Source organism: Lycium ferocissimum, unplaced genomic scaffold (genome assembly GCF_029784015.1).
Source record: "Lycium ferocissimum isolate CSIRO_LF1 unplaced genomic scaffold, AGI_CSIRO_Lferr_CH_V1 ctg3382, whole genome shotgun sequence".
NCBI classification, from domain to species: domain Eukaryota; kingdom Viridiplantae; phylum Streptophyta; class Magnoliopsida; order Solanales; family Solanaceae; genus Lycium; species Lycium ferocissimum.
Genome location: NW_026725391.1, coordinates 46662 through 62348, shown reverse-complemented (window position 1 = coordinate 62348; position 15687 = coordinate 46662).

Below are 15687 nucleotides of genomic sequence, written 5' to 3'. Positions count from 1 at the left end.
GATAGTAATTTTAGGATATAGTTGGGGGTAGGTTTATACAGGATTTGTAGGTTTTATACAGGATTTGTAGGTTGTGGTCAAGTTTCTTCCTCCTTGTCAGACAGGTCCCAATATTGTCTGTGCAATTCCGATGTTCCTCCAAAGTTGGGTTCATCTCTATGTCTCCGAACCTAAACACCATTCTATCGCAGTCTCAATATCTGGTAATCACCTCGATTCACACCCTAAAATCCTTTATAGTCATCAACGAGGGTAGGTGTCCCAAGTAATTTATGACTGTTTTTCGCTATCCTTCACTTAACCAACCCTACCATATTTCTAGCATAGCGGGCACCTCGAGGACCACATCAATTTTCAAATTGGTCGGCATCTACAAAACAGAGCATAGTTAAATTCCTTCCCCTCCCCCCAATAGGCAATGGTTTAGCATATAGACACACAAATATTTCCAATTACCAGATAGTGGGATGCGGTGTCTTTTTGAGTCATAGACTGTCTTGACACAAGGTAGTCATCTTAGTGGATCTTAGATACGTCTCAAATACCCAAAACCCATCTAGGTAAGCATCTGCTAGTTCGTTGGGATTTGGCTTCGCTCTATCCTAGTTAATAATAGAGTGGCTTTTAAAATGGCTGGGACTCGAGCGGACTACTCGAGGTGAACCGTTGTCGCCTGTTGGATGACCGCTGACCAACTCCACCTTCAACGTGTTCGAAAGAAAGTATTTTGGTTATTTAGTGAACCTTAGACCATGAACCCGCATGTCCCCTTTGAAACCATACAGTTTTTTGCCATTGGTGGCGGAGTTTATGATATGCATACAATGACAGTTATATACACAAGAAAGTAAACAAATAAGCAAATAATCACAATAAATCACATTATATTGAAACCTTTATGGTTAGAACCTATTAAATATCCCCAGCAGAGTCGCCATCTGTTACGGTTCACTTTTACGCAAGGCATAAAAGCTACTTCAAGGATGTAGACTCTATTTGGTTTTTCATATTTTTAGAGTCGCTACCTAATTTATTAAGGGAATAGGAAAATCGAGTTAAAGGGTTTATTCAAACAAGAGAAAAATCCTTTAAAATTAGAGTTCGAGGCAAGGGCTTTGGTGATCCCCTAGAGCTCACAACCACCTGTGTCTATACATACTGAAAATAACAGTGCAAGCCGACTAGGCCGCTACATATGTTGTACACAAAAGAATAGGAGCTGACAAGGCTACACAACATCCCAACTACATACAACTGTCTACAGACCTCTAATAGAACACAAGGCTGTAGAAAGGACGGGACAAGGCCCCGTCATACCCATATATACATGTCAAAATAGCATACCAAAAATGAACTGTAGCTCCGAACCAAGTGGAGCGCACCGACTACCGCTGAATGGAAGTCCTACTGAGTTGGACCGCCTATCCGTCTATCTAAACCTGTGGACATGAACGCAGCCCCCCGAGCAATAGGGGAGTCAGTACGGAAAATGTACCGAGTATGTAAGGCATAAGAACAACAAGTACATAAGAATCATGAAAGATATCTGAAACATGAAAGCTAATCTCAATATTTGAAAATGCCTCTGCGGCGTATGATATGCATGCTCTCTTTAAAAATCATATACATATATATATTGTTAGTGCTGAGGAATGTACATCCCTATCCATAAATGTTAGTGCTAAGGAACATACAGCCCGATCCATATATCATGTTATCCCGCATCCGGGGAAATCTCATAATCTGCCCACTACAGTGGTGTGCATAGCAACTTGCCTGCCCGGCCGACTATAGCGCGGTGCGGTGTAAGAAAATAGCTGTACATATATATATAAATGCATGAAAGACTCTGAAAAAGAATACTCTGAGCAACATAAGATCTCTGAAAGCTATAGATATAAAACATAGGAGATCAAGGATACGATGAATCCTATGCCATCTAGGAGTATAGTCTTTGGAACTCGCTCGCTTACTTTGTTCGTCTGTAAGATAAGGATTATGCCAAAAAGAATAGAAGGGACAGCCTTAATATACCTTGGAGCGTATCTAATCGTCCAACATCTACTTCTCGAACTCGCAAGTCTACAATCAAGATAATATATTCCACAATTAGACCATTTACATCACCTATTATCCAATTCAAATACGAAAAGAGATTAATGAATTTCGGACGACATTTCCTTTGTAAACTTAGAAATCCCTCAATTTCCAATTCAACCCAATATCAATAACACAATACTAACATCTTCATAAATCAAATATAGTCAATTCCATCCCAAAACACCTCTCAAAACAGCCCCCTAGCCTTAACTTAACTCAAATGACTTATCGCTTACATAACTATACTTTCTTCACCTTAGAATACTAAAACTCTTGATATTTAACTCAAAAACAAAGATAAGAATATTATGCATACCTTGAAGGGGATAGAACTCCAAGAATCAAACTCCAACTCCTAAGCTCAACAACTTCAATGGAACCCTAGGAATAACTTTCTCTTCACAAGCTCGAATTTACAGGACTCAGATCTTACTAATACTCCTCTAATTTGATGGGAAAAGTAGAGGGGAAATGTGTTAGGGTTTTCTTTAATTTGGGAATGAAAAGTAAGGAATAAAAACGTGAGGGCTCCATATATATAAGTGGGACAAATAGTCCCAGAGACTGCGGGGCGACGAGTGGGTCGACGGCTCGTCGACTGGCTCCGTCGTTCTGCCACCTGAAGATTCAGAGACGGCGGCATGTCGATGGCGTGGAACGACGCCTCGTCGACGGTCCGTCAAAGGGGACTGGTTTCCTGCCAGTTCCCTGAGTCGTTCCAACTGGCGTCAATTCGATTCGTTTAACTTTTAATCCTATTGCATTGCTAAGAACATATACTTATACTTTGGTACACGCGAGGTAAGGTACTTAATATCTCGAAAACTGGGGTACGGATCTCCATACTAAGGGTATAAACCGCCCATAAGCCAAGGACTTTCTTGCGACGAAAACGAGAGGTGTAACATTATCACAACACTTAGGCACACATTCATTAAAATAGATATATCATCTTAAACTGACAAAAAAAAAAAAAACCTTTTAAACTGTCATTAAACCAAACTTAAAACCTTAAGATGTTACAGAGCATGTTTAACATTCTTGTTACATCAGATTCAGATTTTCCTTTGGCAAACAGAAGTTTTCAACTAAGTAAGCAACCCAACAGTCTTATATGAACATATAGGGACACAAGAAATCATGGCCTAACATGGTATGCTATTAAGGGGGCTAGACATTGCTTGAATCATCAATATGAGACCAGAAAACATGTAAAGGCAGCCCAAACAGACACACACAAAAAAAAAAAAAAAAAAAAAAAAAAAACCAACCTAAATGAAGCAAACTAACGCTGATGCATTTTTTTTTTTGGATATATTGAGACATCAAGTAAGTATACTAACCAATATGACAAATACATAGCTACCTAGGAGGCTAAACATGCAACTACATCTGCATTTGAACCCCAAATCAGTTAAAACGAACACAGGATACAACTTATTAAGCTAAAATGACAACATATATATTGACTTAATACAGGTGGTCATTAAATCATATTAATTGAAGCAGTTAAACTACATACTCAAAGCAGCTAAACTAGATCTTTTTCATGCTTTTGATTTAATCTAAACATACATAAACTAAAAATGATCAACTAACCTACTAAACATACTAATATCCAGCGACTAGCAAATAAATTAACTAAAAACTGCAAACTACTTAACCGATAAACATGCCAATGACTAATTACACTAAACTAAACGAAACAAAACACATTAATACATACACCAACACATCAAAAGACTAAAACAACAAACTAAATAAAGGATGGAAGTGCATTTACCTTTCTTATGCACAGCCTTTGTCAAGATTTGGAGTTGAGATCTTTGCCCCTCCTCAAAACTCAGCCACAAACAAGAAAATGAAAAGTTTAAAAGTTTACTAAACTCAAATAATTAAAGGTCTCAGCAGAAATGCTAAAACCCTAGGTAATTAGAGTATTTTTTGCTCTAAATCGAGTCTTCTGTGTGTATAGCAGTGAATGCGTGTTGAAACGGTGAGATATGGGGTTCTTTATATAGAACCCTAAATCTGAAGACCTTTGCCCTAATTTTTGATGTGGGACTTGTGAAATTCGCAAGGGATTCATCTTGAACCCCACAACCAATCAAATTCGAGCATTCAAAATCACATACAAACAAATATCATTAAGAAATCAATCTATTTGACCGTAGAAATGCAGAAAAGCAAAGTAAAAAGGTGATACTATACCTTGTTTGGTTGAACAAAGGTGGAGAGAGGAGACTAGCATTAAATGCTTGCCTCAACCAGCTAAGCCAATCCTGAAAAAGCAATCTTACACCTGCAATTTTGCCATTCTTGGCAAGGTAACACAGGAGAGAGAGAGAGAGGAAAGTGTAGCGGCGGCTAGGGTTTCTCCAACCCTAAGGCCGTAGAAAAGAATGAGGTGTGTTTGGCACCTCTTCGTCGAATATAGCGAAGGCGGGCCGGGTCAAGTTCAATAATGGACTGGGCTCGGGTGAATTTAAAAGGAAAAAGGGGAGGGCCCAACTTTATATATATATATATATATATATATATATATATATATATATATATATATATATATATATGAGGAAAACTTATTATAGCTTCTTACCATTCGTAGCTACCATTTTCAATAATATCATTTGTAGCTGCCTTTCAATAATAGTTGTGTGTATTCGCATGTATTTGAATGTAGCTACATTAGGCATTTTTCGTTGTATTTGATGTATTTCGGTGTATTTGAATATACTGTTCAGTGTATTTTTGCTTCAGATACACTCAAATACAAGGAGAAGAAGCTAGGAAAAATATGTAAGAAAAATAATTTGGCTGGTTGGGTTCGAACCTGGGCGGGCAAGGGCAGAGCCCACACCCAATAACCACTCCAGCCACGGCCGCTTGATGTATTTTTGTATAGCTATGAATCATAATTTACAAAATCACTGTAGCTACTAAATATAAATAAATTAAAAGGTAATTATTATCAATAATTACCTCTTGGAGGTAGCTCCGTAGCTATGCCAAGTAATTATTCCTTTTATATAACATTTCTGTTCCTTTTGTATTCTTTGCAAATATAACCCATCTGCTTCTTCATTTTGACAATTTCCTTTTCTTCTTCATTCTTCAAACTTAATCACCTCAACCGGAAATGGTGTCCAACAGTGTCCAACAAAACTAACAATTTGGTGAATTTTAAAGATAGAATATTTGTCTAAACTTTCTCCATGATTGTTCTTATACTGGTTCAATATAGCGGAGTGTGGGTACGTAAGTGAAAGCAAAATTCATTAATTTCACTCCAACTTTCCACCAACTACACCTTAAAAAATCCAGAAAGGAAAAAAATCTGAGAAATAGCAAGAGTGAGAGCGTGTGAGAGAGAGAGAGAGAGAGTGATGCGGATTCATGTACAGTATAAATTATACAGTGTATACACCTCATTTATATATAAGACTAAGGAGGAGAAGGAGAAGATTGAAAGGGTGTGCAGTTACCTCTATTTGTAAAAACTTGGGTATTGTAAAATGAAATAGATATTCATAAGTTGGTGCCGAATTGAAATTTGTGAAAAGTGCAAACATGCCTAAATAATAGGTAAAGAAAATAAATTAATGTTATAAAGTTATATACGGCTGGCAAGAATAAATTCCCGTATATCATTCTATGTTGGCTTCTTGCGATTGTCACCACTAGAAATAGAGATTTTCTCCACCTAACCAGTTCACTGGGAAAACACATGATGGAAAACGGGTTTCTATTATAATACTGGGAAACTTCCTACTTTTTCCTTGTGAAAATATTATTATTTAGGTTTTCCCAACCAACATTCAATAGAAATAGCCACTAAACATTTTTCAAAAATATTTCAGTGAAAAAATAATAATTTTTTAGTAGTGTGTATGTCGCATGTATACTCTTCCGCGTATGTGCATGCTTAAATTAACGACTAATGCATGCAATTACAGTTTTCCAAATTTTGACCGCAACAAAAACGAGTTTAAAGTGTTCCTACTGCTGACAAAAGACTGGCGGCTGTATCGTCACATTTTTACTCTAATGTTTCATTGTTGTAAGACAACAGCAGAACAAAAGGAATGAAAGAAGGGAATAAATAAGAAACGGACTCACATAAATAGGAAGACACACTTGATCGTTCCTGACTTAAAAATACAGTCTAACCTCTCTATAACAAAGATTGTTAGGCTCGAAAATTTTTAGTTGTTATAACCATTATCGATTTGCTGTTATACACCTATAACAATATTTTACAATTAAATAATATTTAGCTGTTGTAAGCAAAAAAAAAAATGCATAAAATCTAAGTTTGAAATTTTTAATGTTATAAAAAATAACAAAATTATTTAAATGCTACTATGGATGTACGAACTTTAATGCCAAAGCATATGCTTAATCACACTTTGTATAAAGAAGGAAAAAAACGTTTATGATGAAAATATATATTCATATATTATTCTTTGTCATAAATAGTGTATTAACGTAACAAAATATTTTATCAAAATTTCTAGACATATTATAGGTAATCTTAAAGATTTATTTTGATAAAGATTGTTAGTTTATTATATAACCAAACAAGAAAATAACTGTTATAGAGGGGTAATTTTACAAAGTGTGTACTGTAATAAAGACCGTTGTTGCTATCATAAGTAAAAAAATTGTTATAGAGAGGTAAAATATAACGTAAAAAATTGGTTCCGAGAAAAAATTGATTGTTATAATGAGGTGCTATGATATAAGGATTTTGTTATAGATAGATCTGACTGTATTTACTGAAGGTGTAAATTCATTGTTACACAATCAGTACTATTTAACAAACATTAATTAAAAAAAAATACTTATCTTAATTTACAGGTTACTAGTTTTATAAATTACTTTCTCTGTCTCAATTTATGTCGCACTTTTCGCATTTCAAGATTCAAACGATATAAAAACTTTTATCAATATTTTAAAATATATTCTTCATCATGTAAGTTATAGTATTTTGTATAGTTTTTGAATATCTTAATTTTAATTTTATAATATTAAGTTGATATAATTCAATTTAGCTTCAAATTTAATCAAATTGATTCTCGGAAAACGGAAAATGTCATATTAATTGAGACGGAAGGAGTATAAATTATCTGGCAGTGTAAATTTTCTTTTGCACCGTAAATAAATAAAGGGTGCTGCTATTTGGCACAACCCAAAATGGCACAACTTGGCACAACCCTATTAAAAAGTCCTAATTACCCTTAATGAAGATTTGGCTCCAATAAGTGGTATTTCCCTCCAAAAAATTTTCCTTCAAGACAAAGCAATTATTACGCATAACATGCTTAAGCTTTTTATTCTTTCAATACCTAGAACCCATAAATTTATCTCCCTCTAATTTTTTTTTATATAATTTATACATACATAGCATGGACCTAGAAAGCTTTTTTGGTAGGCTTCTTAGCTGACGTTTTTGTTTGTTGTTTTAAGACTCTTTTGTTTTACGTTTCTTTTTGTTTGGTTTCCTAATAAAATATCCACTAAGTCTACTTAGTGGTTTGTTTAAAAAAAATCAAAAAAAAAAAATTATACATACACCTAATTTAGTTATTTGGTCAACCTATATATATGGTCTATCAATACAAACTACAAGTTAATGTACCCTATAAATATCTTTTAAACAATATAAAAAAAAAGTCCTAAATTACATACAAAAATTGTCTAATTTTTTGACGAAATTGCATTTATTTTATCTAAAAAATTATTGAATTGAATCAAAATTTAGTAAAAATATTTACTCAATCCTATATAATATTTAGCTAAATTGAAGTAATTCAACATTTCAATTACGATCAATCATAGTGTTGATTGCTTGTTTCATCCAAGCTTTTGTCATTTTTTTAAATTGATTGAATTAAATTAAAACTTGCTAATTGTTCCTCAATTATATCTAATACTTATCTAAATTCTTGCTAGAATAAATCTTTAATTCAAAGTCAACAATAGTGTGACTACTTGTTAAACCCGCTATTTTAAGAAGAAAAAAATTGATTGAAGTAAATCGAAATTTACTAATTGTTATTCAATTCTATCTAATACTTAACTAAATTGAGATAATTCAATATTTTCATTAAAGTCAACTCGGTGTTGACTAATTGTTACATTCACTATTTTTTTTATTTTCCTAAATTAATTTAATTAAATCAGCACTTACAAAATATTTATTCGATCAAATCCTATCTAATGCTCAACAAATTGAGATAATTCAATGTTTTAATTAAAGTCAGTCACAATGTCAACTACTTGTTACATTCATTATTTTTTTTTAAAAGTTGATTGAATTAAATTAAAACCTGATAACTATTACTCAATCATATCTAATACTTAGCTAATTTGAGATAATTTAATATTTCAATTAGAGTCAATCATAGTGTTGACTGCTTGTTACATCCTTTTAAAAAAAATAATGATGGAATTAAATCAAAACTTGCTAATTGGTACTCAAATTTATCTAACTCTTAGAAAAACTAAGATAATTCAACATTTCAATTAAAGTATCATAGTGTTTGACTACTTGTTATATCCACTTATTTTATAAAAAAAATGATTGAATTGAATCAACTCTTGGGAAAACTTTTACTGAATAATGGTTGATGCTTAGCTAAATTGAGAAAATTCAACTTCAATCAAAGTCAATCATAGTATTGATTACTTGTTACGTCTCTTTGTATCGTTTCAGCTTTATATAATGTCTACGAAGATACGCCACTTGTTACATCATCTATTTAAAAAAAATTGAATTAAATCAAAATTTGCTAATTGTTATTCAATCCTATCTAATGCTTAACTAAACTGAGATAATTTAATATTGCAATTAAAGTCAACTATAGTGTTGACTACTTGTTACATCCATATTTTTTTTTAAAAAAATTGACTGAAATCAAAACTTGTTAATTGTTACTCAATCATATCTAATACTTTCCTAAATTGAGATAATTAAATATTCCAATCAAAGTCAACCATTATCATAGTGTTAACTCTCATAACATCCACTATTTTTGTTTAAATTGAATGAATTAGACATGAGCTTGCTAATTGTCACTCAATTCTATTTAATAATTAACTAATTGAGATAATTCATATTTCAATTAAAGTCAACGATAGTATTTACTACTTGTTACATCTACTTTTTTTTTTAATTGATTGAATTAAATCAAAAATTGCTAATTGTTGCTCAATCCTATACTTAGCTAAATTGAAGCAATTCAATGTTTCAATTAAAACCAACCATAGTGTTGACTACTTATTACATTCACTATTTTATTGATTGAATTAGATCTAAACTTACTAATTGCTACTCAATTCTATCGAACTTAGTTAAATTGAGATAATTTTTATGTTTTAATTAAAGTTAATTATAGTGTGGACGACTTGTTACATTTATTATTTTTTTTAGAGTGATTAAATTAGATCAAAACTTGTCAATTGTTACTCAATTTTATTTAATACTTGACTAATTGAGATAATTCAATTTTTCAATTAAAGTCAACCATATATTGACTAATTGTTGTGTCTACTTTTTTATTTAAAAAATTGATTGAATTAAACCAAGAGTTGCTAATTGTTACTCAATCCTATATAATGCTTAGCTAAATTGAAGCAATTCAATATTTCAATTAAAATCAACCATAGTGTGACTACTTGCTACATCAACATTTTTTGTTTAAATTGATTGAATTAGATCTAAACTTGGTCATTGTTACTCAATTCTATTTTATACTTATCTAATTGAGATAATTCAATGTTCCAATTTAAGTCAACTATAGTATTGACTATTTGTTACATCTACTTTTTAAAAAAAATTGATTGAATTAAATTAGAAGTTGCAAATTGTTATTCAATCCTATATAATACTTAGCTAAATTGAAGGAATTCAATGTTCAATGAAAGTGGACCATAGTGTTGACTACTTGTTACATCCTTTATTTTTGTTTAAATTGATTGATTTAGATCTAAACTTGTTAATTGCTACTCAGTTCTATTTAATACTTAACTAATTGAGATAATTCTATGTTTCAATTAAAGTCAGCCATAGTATCGACTACTTGCTACATCTACTTTTTAAAAAATGATTGAATTAAATCAAAAGTTGCTAATTGTTATTCAATCTTATATAATACTTAGCTAAATTGAAGCAATTCAATATATCAATTAAAGTTAATCATAATATTGACTACTTGTTACATCCACTATTTTATTGATTGAATTAGATATAAACTTACTAATTGCTAATCAATTCTATCCAATACTCAGCTAAATTAAGATAATTCATTGTTTCAATTAAAGTCAACCGTAGTGTTGACTACTTTTTACATCCACTCTTTAAAAAAAAAAAATTGATTGAATTAGATCTAAAGTTGTTCATTGTTACTTTTTTCCATTTAATACTTAACTAATCGAGATAATTCAATGATTCAGTTAAAGTCAACTACAGTACTGACTACTAATTACATTTTCTTTTTTCTTTTAAAATTGAATAGAATTAAATCAAAAGCTGCTAATTGTTACTCAATCTTAGGTGAATTGAAACAATTCAATCTTCCAATCAAAGTCAATCATAGTGTTGAGTACTTGTTACATCCATTATTTTATTGATTAAATTAGATCTAAATTTACTAATTGCTACTTAATTCTATCTAATACTTAGCTAAGTTGAGATAATTTAATGTTTCAATTAAAGTCAACCATAGTTTTGACAAACCCTTACATCCACCTTTTTTTTTTTTTTTTTTTTAAATTGATGAAATTGAATCAATAGTTATCAACTTGTTTTGCATAATCTTATATAATACTTAGCTAAATTGAATCAATCCTATATTTCAATTAAAGTCAACCATAGTGTTGAACACTTGTTACATTCATTTTTTTAAAAAAAGTTATTGAATTAAATCAAAACTTGCTAATTATTACTCAATTATAGCTAATCTTAGCTAAATTGCGATAATTTAATGTTTCAGTTAAAGTCAACTAGGCATGTAGCGAATGGCTACGCCCCCAGGCCTCCGTGTAAAGAGAGAAGAGAACATTAGGTTTTAGATTAGATTATGTTCTAGTTGATTCATTTTTTCGTCCCAACCATAGTGTTGGCTACTTGGTACATACATTTTTTTTTTTTAAATTGTCGAAATTAAATCAACACTTAGCAATTTTTTTTTACTCAATCCTAATCTAATCTTAGTTAATTTGCACTAATTCAATTTTGAATCGACCCATAAAACAAAACAGTAAAAACATCAATTTCCAAAAAAAAAATATATGATAACAAAGAATTTTAATCGAATAAAAAAAAAAAATGAAATCTATACCTTCTATTATATTGAAAACCATAAGTCTTATTAGCCGGTACAAAGTTAGTGAGAAGCATCTGATCACCGCCACGATTATTATAAGAAGGAAGAAAAAAATCCTTAGCCATTGGATTGAGCTTGAATTTTTTCAACATGTCAACAATATGTTGCATATGATAATTATCTGATTTATCCAATGAAGATATTTTTGGAGTCGTATTTAAAAAAAAAATAGGCATGTAAATATGTACTTTTTTTTTATTCCTCTTACTTTTTATTACTATAATTATACCATCCATAAAAAATATGGAAAATAAAAAACTACTCCACTATTGCGGACTTCAAATAAATATTGTTTTAATTTTCACAATGAAGCAATAATAGGTAAATGGATGTACTTGGAATAGGTGTATTGCATTTTAACTATTAAAGTGAAGTATTGGGAAAAAAATGAATTATGGTCTTGAAGAAAAAAGAGAGTAAAATTTGAATTTATTTTGATTTTCCCTCTAACTTTTCGGAAGGGTGATCAAATTAATAAAAAAGAATTAAAGATACTAAAGGTCATATAATTACATTAATACCCCTAAAAAGGTGAAATTGTGTCAAGTTGTGCAATTTGTGGTTGTGCCAAATATATTTACCCATAAATTAAAGAAGTTAACCCAAAGTAAAAAAAAGGTTATATAGAGCAGCAATATCTACACGTAATTATCTGAAAGGGAAAATTAATTACTACTGCAATTACATAGAAGTCCGAACGCGTAGGAACACAGGCAGTCTAGCCGTGAGTGCTCTTTTCTCCACGAGTCTAGGAGACTGAGGACAATCTACCGCACGAGTGTCTTTGACGTCCATGATGCTTTTTTTACTTCATTTGTATTTCCCTATTGGACTTCATTTTTAGGTTCATATTGCAAATTTTATTGAGCAATTTGGTTTTTTGAATTCATTGGTCCAATTAATCACTTTGAATTGGAAGATTCTGAGTATCTATTTCTATACAGTTTGTTTAAATTTTCCCCAATTTAAGAATTTTCTAGAAAAAATAGTCTTGGGGTATAACTTTTCTTGATAGATTAGCAAATGTTGTTGTTCACAAATTATGTCGAGCAAAGCCTAACTTTAGTACAAACTGTCAAAGTTTTGCCAGGTGCCTTGTTCACAGGTTAAGATGGGCTGACATAACTTGTACTACTTGATTTTAAGTTTTGCCTGATTGACAAAATTTTCTTGTGTTGTTCAATTGTTCATAAATTTTGCATCACTGCAAAATTTTGTGATATCTTCATTCTACTGATCTTGTTAAATTGTCTTGAAGGATTGGTAAAACTTGTCTATATTGTTCAATCGTTCACAAGCTTTAACACATTAGCAAAACAAGCTTCCAAATTATTTATTCAGAAAAAGAAAAAGAAAGTTTCTTTCAGCTTTTGGACAAAATTTGGGTTAAAGCTGAAAAAACAATTTGGAGTAGAACTTGGGAAATGTTGAAGTATCATTTAGATGTAGTCTCTAGTTTGAAAAAAAAAATTATAATAGTTATATATAAGCTTGTGAATAAAAGTGTGGAAAAATTATTTGAAGTAGAAATATATGTTCATACAGTAATTTCATCTTCAATATATTGTTTTAAACTGAAACACAAAAATATTTGAAACTGAAATATCTTCTATTCTTGTGGAGCAAACGTTGAATTGCAAATAATTATTAGTGAAAGTACAGTTGTTAAACTGTAACTATCCGCCCGGTCGTTATTTAATACTTCGCAAATCCGTACCAAATCTAGGCCTAAGATCTTCGTTTTATATTTCACCCTCCTTTTTATTAAAAGACCCTTCAAGGCTGCTATTAGGTTTTACATTAAGAAAAACCCTTGACACCAAGGAAAAGAGGCTCCTCCAACATGCTTCACATCATCAACTATCATCTCTCACGGATTTCGGATAAAAGTTAGGAGGGTGGGTAATTCATGGAAGTTCGAATAGCTGCTCGTCATCGAGGTAGGTTACGGTTTACTTGAGTTAGACTTTGATTAGTGAGTCATATATACGTATAGAATTGACGGGAGAAGGCATGATTAGGTCTTCGGACATGGAGTTCGGATGGATTTACATATAGGTTAAAGGAAGTTGTATATATATAGTAACTAGGGTAACAACGAGTGTATAAATGGATACTAAGTTCTATAAATTGTTGATGTCTATGTGTTACTGATTGGGAGAGATCACTTGTCGCTATTAAGGAAGGTTACCCCGCAGGTTAGCATAATTATTCCGGGGTATATTTAGTTTCCGCAATAAATTGTTGAGTTATTTGCAATATTTCGTTCTTGTCAATAAAAAGGGTTGCATTGGGTGAGTTGAAGCTAAGGCATGATAGTGTTGCGCTCGTCAAGGGCATATTCCATGATATTGATTTGATTTATTAGCATCATTTCATATATTTGCTTGTATTTATTGAACACTGCATGGAGCGAGAAGTCTGAGTAGATATCAGTTGTACTACCCGATTTTATGGCCGAGTTGGGTTGAATATGAGGTACTACTTGAAAATTGATCATTAAAAGTGATGTGATTATATATATATATATATATATATATATATATATATATATATATATATATATATATATATATATATATGAAAAAGTGCATTTTGAAAAGGGGTGAGGATGTGACCTAGATTTTGGGCACATTTGATAGGGGTGAGGATGTGGCCTAAGTTAAAGGCTCGTGATCCGAGGTAAGATTCAGGAGCGAGGGTACATGGACACCATGGGTCCCCTGCAAGTCATGACTATTGGTCAAAGACACCAATTAGCATGTATGTACAGTTTGTGTATTGGGCCATTGCATTTCATTACATACCTTCATATTCTCATGCTTATATGCTGCCATTCTACTATAGTTGGATCATGCATCTCCTATAATTGTGTTGAATTGTCTGAGGAGTTCTGATCATGTATGAAGGCGTTGGCGTAAGAATGAATTACTGAGTTTCAGAATTTCTGTGCTAAATCTGATGGATTTAGAGAGTCACAGTGTTTGGTGAAAGTGTGTTGCGTACGTTTCTGTGGATACATCATACTCTAGCGAGTGAACCGAACAGAAGACTCTAGGACTAATAGTTAGAGGATAGACGTTAGTGGAATTGATGAGGTCAAGATTAATTATTTGGCCTTAAAAGAAATACGAAGTAGGACGACACTTGACTAGTCGGGTAGTTGGCGTTATTGTGATAATAAAGGGACAGGAATAACCAGGAGTTAGAGAGGTGAGTTTGTACCGGTGTAGTAGTCTATATTGGGAGTCTTGAGGGTGTACGTTGACTTATCTGTTTATCTTATTGATTCTATATCATGTTGCGTGAACTAATCTTAGTCGACCTATGATGCTTACCAGTACGTGTGGTGTACTGATGCTACTCATGCTACATCCTTTTTGGGGTGTAGATGTGTTGCAGGTTATTACTTGAAGTTTCTCTTAGTGGATACTGGACATCTTCCTATAGCCTTGCTCATCTCATTCCAGGCAGAGGTTGTGTCGTTTATATTGGTTTTATTCTTGTGTAATAGGAGCTCTTGTACATGTCTAGACTAGATCTGGAGAACTTTTTAGTTTTCTTGTATTGATAACAGGGTCATTATGAATCTTTATTTTAAATTGTGATCATTAATTATATTACTGGTAATAAAAATGTGTTTGAATATTGGGTTGGTAGGTAAGGGTTCGTCTACTAGGTAATAATACGGTAGGTGCCCGCATGGCTCGTAATTTGGGTCATGACATAAACAAAGAGAAGTTGAGTTAATAGATAATGAATTGAAATTTAAAGTTCAAATCATTCTTTCAACTTGAAATAAATTTGTAACATTATTTGCAAGTAAAGTTTTTAAACAAGCACCAACAAGGATTATGATAGGGTGGTAGGTACTCTTTCATCGTAATTAGAGGTTTCAGATTTGAGTCCCCCTAGGCAGGGGCGGAGCCAGTAAGGGACAAGGCCAATTGGTGGCAATATGTGCACCCTCCAGATTGTTGCTGGTATCGGAAGAAGGTGTGTCACATAAGAGATAAATTTGCCCCTGGATATGTTCAGAACGGGTGGCTCACACCAAGTGACAAATATACAATAGGCCGTGGCTATAAATGGAGCCTGGGGGAACAAGAACAATGGATATGGAGCAGATGGATCTGGAACAAAGGGATAATACCAAAACACAACTTTATTAGTTGGCTTGCTATGCATGGGAGACTGT